We start from the raw sequence: 8,982 nt of genomic DNA on the forward strand, positions 1-8,982 counted from the left end.
CGGGTGAGGGGTGTTACATCTAACCATTTTAATCTAAATCCATGTTAATCTAACATGCAAGGGACTTTGAAACAACTCATATTCACCATCATATCACAATAAAACCCTAAAATTTATACCTTTAACAAATTAGTCCCTAAATGTTATTTTCATCATAAATCACTTTACAAAACTTGTTTATTTTTCAACAAAGGTTCATAATCTATCATTTTACATCAAAACATACTCAAAAACATCCATGGCATAACCTCCAACCTTTAATAGTTTTACAAATTGATCCCCGGCTAACTAGATTAAGCTAAAAATATAAAAAATCATTAAAAACGGGATGAAAAACACAAACCATGCATTAGTAAGAACCTAGCCGGATGAAGCATTCATCCATGGAAGTTTTTATTTCTTAGAATCGAATTAAGGTTGAGAAAATGAAAATGATATCTATTTTCTTTTCTTTTGTTTTAAACTTAATTACTTAATTACCATTTTAACCTTAAAAATTTATCATCATTTCAATTAAACCATATCCATACACTACAGGAAAATAGGGCTTTAGTGGCGTTTTTAGTGGCGTTTTATCAAAAAACGCCGCAAAAATTGTAAAACACAGAGCAATAGCGGCGTTTTAACAAAAAAGCAGCTAAAAACTGAGCAATAGCAGCGTTTTTTGTTAAAACGCCGCTAAAAATAGAGCATTAGCGGCGCTTTTGGTAAGACGCCGCTAAAGACCAGAGCATTAGCGGCGCTTTTGGTAAAACGCCGCTAAAAAAACCAGAGCAGTAGCGGCGCTTTTGGTAAAACGCCACTAAAAGTTTTGTAACACCTAAAATCCTAAACCCCAAAGAAAAAAATAAAACATTAATCTATAACCCCTAAAATAGTAAACCCCTAAACCCTAACAAGCCCTAAACACTAAACTATAACCCCTAAAACCCTAAATGCCGCAATTGGTGCATTTTTAGTGGCGCTAGGTTATAAACACTGCTAATGTTAAATTAAACTTAAATTCAAAAATTTGAAACATAGAGGAATTAAATTCTTAAGAATAGAAATATAATGACTAAATTTTAATTTTACGAAAAGTACAAATACTTATCTCATATTTTAGCTTTTACAGATTAAGTGGTTTAGTATTCAATTTGTTAAAGTATGTTAAGAGAATTACTTTTTCTTTTTTAAAATTTAACACTCCTATGCAAAAAGATATTATTTAACTCGTATATTTGTTAAAAGTTTATATAAAAATTAATTTAAAAGTTTATATAAAAATTAATTGTTATTTTGGTTATAATCATAAAGTTAATTGTGTTTCGAATTTTTATTTTATATATATATAAATTCATTCTTATAACTTAATTTATATGTGAGAGGGTAAATTAATAATTTCACAACTTAATTAATATACTTGATTAACCCATAACACCAACTTAATAAAAAAATAACTATAATTATAAATTTTTCTTTCCATTTATATGATTCAACTAAAAATATTTTTAATATTTAATTTATATAGACAAACAATTATTGCACTCAAATTGATATAAATTATAAAATTACAATTAATTTTATTTAAAAGTCGATTCAAAACAATGGATGTTTTGAATTCGTAAAGTAAAATAATCATACTAGAATATGGCACATTCATTGAATTTTTATGTAACAAAATTAATAAAATTTGATGTAATAACCAGTATGCCATTTATATAAAAATCTAAACAACTAATGCATACCATACTTAAAAGAATAATGCTTGTATTAATAAAATTTTCATAATATTGAATTATTTTAGTACATACGCATAATTTCCATGATTAACTTTATATCACATAATGTTATTAATGATAAAAAGGTCTTTTTTATTTTTTATCAAAACAATATTTTTATATGAAAATAATAAATATGATTTTATAAAATTATATAAACTAATTTTGTTATTATATATGTAATGTGCAACAGTAATTTATTAATAAAATTTTATTTTAATTTGAATGGGTTTAATTGATTTTTACAATAATTTTAAGAAGTTAGCGGCGCTAGCATAAAAACGCAGCAATAGATCACCTTTAACGGCGTTTTTTTTAAAAACGCCACAACTGTTTCATCCAATTTATTCCCAGTGCTCCCGATAGCTGTTCTTTTTCCCCTTAACAAAATTTCCCCCATTCCATCTCTTCTCCTTTAATCCCTAAATTTTCATCCCCAAGTTCCCAACCCATTTGCCACCGAAGACGCCGACCGGACCACCTGGTGCATCGCCCTCGACTAACCTCTCTGCTGCGTCACCGTCGCCGTCGCTCTCCACTCCTAAAAATAACTTTGCTTACCCACTCGTTACTCCCTCTTCTTCTCATCTGTTTCTTAAAGCCCTATGTATCCAATTCCTTGGTCCAGAGTTGAATGATTATATTTCTAATGACAATTTCTGAAGTCCTTTTGGGTCTAGGTTGCCGTGGTCCATAACATGTTTATTGAGATTATTTTTATATTGTGAAATTTGTTGAGCATGTTGCATATATGTTTTCCCTGGAGCTGCGGGATCTTGTGGTGGATCTTCATGGAAAGAAACATATTAAAGTTGCATAGGAGGTGGTTTCTATTTCTGTGAAGGAAGTCTGCTGTTGTCTCAATTACATCCATGGAAGTTTAGAAAATGAAGAACGATACAGTCAACCATCACCATTGGCTTTGCCTGTGACATTCACTGCTATACCAAATTACTAGCAAGCAGTGCTATATATATATATGAATGTTTTTGTTTTGTTGGGTTTTAGGAAATTTTCATTTAATCTCACATTCTAAATGTACAGGAATGTAGATTTAGTGTGTATAGAATGTTATATACATTGGCTTACTCAGTCGGCAATCAGCAGCCTGCCTGTTGGAATTTTGTGTTGATTTGTATTTTGGACATTTGAGAAACAAAGTCGGTGATATTCGTTATTCATTCCTAACCACGACCAGTGGTTTTGGAAAATTTTCTATTATTAGTGGAGCTCAAAATGAAACGACGAATTACTTTGTGAATAGTTGGTATAGGTATATATAGGTATATTTGATTTGTTCATTTATAGACATGTATGTTCAAGGTTGATATTTTTACTATAGATACTTAAAAATATATCTCCTTCATTTTCATTTTTATTTAAGTTTATTTTTGTTGCTTGGTGTGATTCCTGAAGTTCTTTCCTTTTCAAACATATTGGAAGTTTTCACTCAATGATTTTCTTCCTTATTTATCATTTGAAGTTGTTATTTATTTTATGCTAGTATTGGTTATAATTACTTGTAATCTGGAGTAGGTTGTCTATTTTTGTTTTCTTTTAGTAGTTTCTATATTTTCTGTATGATCTGCTTATATTTTTTGGAAAGCTTCTTCAAATTAGTCTGCTCAGGTATACCTGTCTAAATTTTTTTTTTCATTTTGTTCATCAATTTTCCCTGCAGACTGTGACTGAGAGTGGCATTGTTGATCAGATGTGACTGAGACTGTGACTGAGAATTACAGCTCAAGAGAGGATGAGGAATTATATTTCTTATGCCATCACTTGGTGGAAAAACTAACATCACTTCTTGATTATGGGGATATGAACTTCAATGATCTTCCAAATATATGGAACAATTTTGAAAAATCTAACAGTACCCATGTTGGATACATACCTATATTTGATATTCACACCTAAGTTTGAGTAACATTGAGTAAATGTATTAATCTTCTTGCTAGAACTAACATCATTGCCACTAATTTTTGGTTTTTGCTTGTGCAGCCTAGAAACCACACGCCATGTTTCGATAATCACTATTACTTTGTCTAAGAAAGAGCTTGATTCGTCTTCAATAGGGTTAGCTGAGCTCCTCTTATCTGTATTTAAAAGTTAAACATTGTTCAATATAGTCTTGTAAATTGAATCCTGTTACTAATGATTATAACGATGTGCTGCTTTGTTGGTTTGTTGATTTGATATTTTGTTGCTTGCAAATAAGGAATGACCACTTTAGTTTATCAAACACATTTTTGTGGTTTTACTATAATATCAAAGTGAAGTGGAGGGGCACTAAAATTCTGAATTCTTTGAACCATTGTAGTCATGAAAAATAACCTGGAAAAAAAAAGGGGAAATAATAATAATCATTGCTTATCTGCACTTGACATGGTATTCATCATCTGTATTGTGTAAATAGATGGTGATAAAATCTTCATCTGTCACTAGAGCTATTAAGGAATAGTTTGCCATTTGGAATTTATATGGTAGGAAATGTCCTTTTCTTTATCCTCTCAGTTCATATGTTGTATTATTTAAGAAAATATTGATTATGGTTGAACAAAATGCACCCCCTTGTTCTATGATTCATCCTGTTATTATTTTTATCCATCTCTTTGAATTTTATGGTAGACAAGGAAGTGAAGTTACGATAGTCATCAAGTACTTCATGGTTGCTAAGCCTTAATGCAAAAGAAAACTATTATCTGCAGTGGTTCTCTACTTTTTATCATGCCTGCTAATAGTTTCTATCAGTTTCTTGTCTTGAATGATGATTGTTGGTTGAAGATAGCTGAAGATAGCACGGCATAACGTAGTGCTTTGTGATTTATATTTGAAAAAAATGCTTTCTTTTTGATTTCCTGCTTCCTGAACATATAATCTCACTTTATGACAGCAAATGACCATGATTAAAGCTCAAGCAGGGGTGAAGAACAACATCAGGAAACTGAACAAGAGTATAATCAAGCACGGGTCAAACCATATTGTTCATGTGGTTCTTTTTGCACTATTTTGCTTCTTTGTTGTCTACATGTGGTCCAAAGTATCCAGGAGATGAAGTTCGCAAGACTGCCGGATACATTGTTGAATGGGGAACGAAAATTTATTCAGCAAAGTTGGTTGTGTATAACTTTGTTTGTTCATGACTTTATTAGCTGTATAATTGACAAAGACATCAATGTTTCTAGGTTTAATGCAAATGAAGTTTATTTTAAAGTTCTTTCAATCAATTTGCTGCTTCTCAGCACTTCTTTCCCCTGACAACTTTTCTTATATGCAGGGATGTCTTTTCTAGCATTCAATCAGAGACTATCATGCAAAAGTCATGCAGGGCTTTCTCTTCTAGAGACGGTATGATATTGATCGATTTCCTTAATGATATTTATTTTGCCGAGGCTTTTTATCATTTTTTTGTTATTGTTTTATTTTAAACCATTATTAATACATGGGTGTGTTCTTTTGGTTCTATCACGAGAGGTGAGCAAATGATCTCTGTGTCTCTTTAAACGGAAGCCGAATCTGAAGTATTTTTATGGCCTTCCCTTTGCTTCAGAATTAGTAATTGAAAGACAGGATAGCTCTTTTTGCAATTCAGTTTTCTTTTTTTAAATTCAAGATGGTTTCTTTACAAGTAAAATATGACCTGCTTTCATATGTGTGAATGCTTATATCTATCTTTTGGACTTTACACTTGACTGTCCTATCTGTATTCTACCTTGGCTATTCATTGCTTTTTATGTTACAGGTGCATTTTCATGAACTTTTCTAGAAATACAAGGTGCTTAAAGTGTAAAGCAGAGGGTCCAAAGAGGGTTGCTACGGATGATGTTCTAATGAAGAAAGGGGATTGGAACTGCCCAGGGTAAGTTTCTTTTTGGTTTATATTGTTAAGAAGCCTTTTTTGTTCTTCAAGAATATCCATCTTCAGTATAATTCTATTAAATAGAATTTGTACTGTAGTCCCATATTTTATGATCTGCTAGATGATTTGGCTACATCCATGCTTGTCCTCTTGTTGCAAACTAAGTCTCATTCATATCGTATTAGCATAGATTGTAATAAAACACAATATAAAGTAATGGAAAAAACAAAGAAATACCATGATGCATAAGAAATATATAAAATATATTAATGAGGATTAGGTAGATAGAAATGCCATCAAGAAGTATGCTGCTTGTGTTGATCATTTGTGATTTGAACGTATTTTTAATGATATGGTGCAGACTGAATGATCTTTGATATGTGAGGTAAATACCACTTCTTAGCACTAGTTAACATTGTATACATTTGATTAATTAGTTTTTAAAATATATTTGTATAAAATATTTTAATTTTTTTACTAATTTAAATAAATTTTTTTATTTTTATATTTGTAAAAGAAATTAGTTATAAAATAAAAAAATTAAATTTAGTTTGGTTCAGATGATTATAGTTTTCTAACTTACAAACAGTGAATCAAATTGAAATCAATTTATTTGAATAAATTAAAATTAAATTGAAATAACCAATAAAATGGTCAAATTATAGTTTTCTCCCTCTTTATCATGCTAAAATTTAATATTTAATCTTTATACTTTGATTTGACATAATTTAATTTAATTGTTATCTGTTAGTTCAATCAGTTAGTATTGTTGACTCTATCAAAATGCTGATTTGAATGTTACTATTAGAATTTATATATTTTAAAATATAATTTTTTGCATTTTAACCATAATAGTTAATATTGTTAATTGACTATTGAATTAATTGATTAAATTATATCAAATTAGTTGAATGAGCTCTTTGTCATAATCATTATTATTAATTTGATGTTTGGATGTTCCATTTTGGATGTACCATTTTTGTTCATCCGAGAAAAAAGGGTAAAAGGATACTATTTCTTAGGTTGCTTTCATTTTTTTCTTTTCCCTTCTTTTTCTCCTACTTGTTGCATGTGCAGGCACATGAAACCACTAAAACTCCATCTCACTTGAAACTTTTTTTCTATTTTTCAAGGAACATCGACACCTGTGTTTCAGTTCTCGGCACATAGTTATTGGATTCCAGCTTGCAAGTGGCACAATACGTCTCCTTTTCATTTACTTTCTTCATCTTATGATGGGAAAGTAATGTTGTGGGATCTAAGAACAGCGGTATCGTTTTGTATTTTTGCATTCTCATAATTTAACTGTATATTGTTTTTCTGGATATCGTTTTGATGATTACTTTTGTGTGGCAATAGCTCATTTATGTTTTGACTGGTGGCAAATGGAACAGGAAAAACCAACTACACTAGATTGCGGTCCAAGAACAATTTGCAGGAGGCGCATAATGACTAGCTCCTACCTCTACGAATGCTTGTGGGAGGTATTGCAGCAACGAATAAGGATGATAACATGCAGTTGACACCGTATGTTCTATGAATCCGAATTCAGGTGTGACTTTTAGATATTTTATGTGCAAAAAAGTATTAGAGTGTCTTATGTTTGTATGTTAGTTAAGCAGATTATAGATAGAACCTACAGTAGGATCAACTAATTAGTTGATCAAAAGCTACACCCTATTTTGTAATCATCTACTTGCATATTTGCATATACTTAATAATAATCTCGTGTCAACTAATTATTCTAATTTTTTATTTAATTGTTTTGTTTCAACATTTTATTTTTATTTGAGTTGAAAGAAGAAAATACAAATTGCAATTTTGACTTAGTTAATCAATTTAAATAATCAATGTTGATATTTTACATGGGACTTAAGTCTTTATTTCATTTAAGGAACTTCATTATAATATCTTATTTTATTGATATCTTTATTTTTAATCTAATTTTATTATTTATTTTAGTTTTGATTCTAAATTTTATTTTTATTTTAATATTTAAGATAACTTGAGTTCTAACTTTTGGATTTTAATTGTGTTATTAATTTATTATTTTAAATTCTAAATTTAAATTCATTAATTTTTGTATTTAGTTTTAAAGTTAAAATTTTAATAGAAAATTTAATTTGATAATGAATTTTAAATTTTTTATATTTTTCATGACCTTTATAATATTTTGTAATATTTTTTTTGAATTTCATGACTTTTAGCGGCGTTTTTGAGAAAAGCGCCACTAAAGGTCGTGATCTTTAGTGGCGTTTGTAGGAAAAGCGCCGCTAAAGGTCTTGATCTTTAGTTGATCTTTAGCGGCGTTTGTGGGAAAGCGCTGCTAAAGGTCATGATCTTTAGCGGCTTTTTTCAAATAAACGCCGCTAACTTTAGTGGCGCCATCTATAGCGGCGTTTTTTGCGGCGCTTGTAACAGCGCCACTAATAGTTTTAGCGGCCCTTTTAACCTTAAAAAACGCCGCTAAAAGTCAATTTTGCTGCAGTGATAAATATCCACTACCCCATTTATTGGTATAATTACTATACAAGTCCATTAGTTTAAGATTCCATGGCTATTAAACTCATTTAACTATTAGAACTCAACTTTTACACCTTTTTCATTTTTGTCCTTTTTACTTAATTAACTGTGTAAACATCAAAATTTCTTAATGAAATTTTAATTAGACCTTAATGAAATCTCATAAAAACTAAATAAATAAAAAATATTAATTTTTCTTGTCAGAATTATGGTTCCAAAACCACTATTTTGATATCACTGAAAATGAGTTGTTACATCACCACTAGTAGACATAAACCTCATTAAACCTCCAAGAGGACCATGATCAACAACGAACCAAAGGTATACCCTGTAGGTTGTCTGGGTGGAGGTAATACCCTGTAGGTTGTCTGGGTGGAGGTAGAGATATAAGAGGAGAACTAGGGGGAGAAGGAATGACAATAGAGACTATAACAATGTTGGTCATATCATCAGATGTTACAGCGAGATCCTTCCCTTTCTTTCGTAGAAGCTCCCTTACAGGGCTATCCTTATACTCATTACTTAAACCAATATTGACAGCTTCAACAATAGTTTTTTGTTTCTTTCTACTACTTGCACTTTCTTCCCCAGCAAAAGTACAAAGGGACTGTTGGAAAAATCTCGATTTGAAAACGGTTTTCTTGCACAGCGAAAAATTAAAATTTTTAAAACCAACCCTGTTTGTGATATTTATATCAATGAACCTTAGACCAAAATCATACCTATGTTTTCTGATAAGCGTATCCTTACTATTTTTTTACTTTTAACCAAATGATCTTCTCCACTATTCTCGTACCACGAACTATTTCTAGTGTGGGCTTGAACCAATTGAATTGAAAC

General features: G+C 30.4%; 1 long non-coding RNA gene across 4 annotated transcripts; it reads left to right on the forward strand.

The window, feature by feature from the left end:
• Positions 1–2,065: 2,065 nt before the first annotated feature.
• Positions 2,066–7,358, forward strand: LOC107897917 (uncharacterized). 4 transcript variants are annotated; one of them, XR_005927352.1, is made up of 6 exons: positions 2,066–3,836; positions 4,654–4,872; positions 5,038–5,108; positions 5,503–5,619; positions 6,753–6,889; positions 7,014–7,358. It is a non-coding gene; the product is annotated as an uncharacterized lncRNA (long non-coding RNA). The 4 variants fall into 4 exon arrangements; XR_005927351.1 differs by having other exon boundaries at positions 2,070–3,836; positions 4,654–4,945; XR_005927350.1 differs by having other exon boundaries at positions 2,081–3,836; positions 4,654–4,881.
• Positions 7,359–8,982: the final 1,624 nt, after the last annotated feature.

Source organism: Gossypium hirsutum, chromosome A05 (assembly GCF_007990345.1).
Source record: "Gossypium hirsutum isolate 1008001.06 chromosome A05, Gossypium_hirsutum_v2.1, whole genome shotgun sequence".
Lineage (NCBI taxonomy): Eukaryota > Viridiplantae > Streptophyta > Magnoliopsida > Malvales > Malvaceae > Gossypium > Gossypium hirsutum.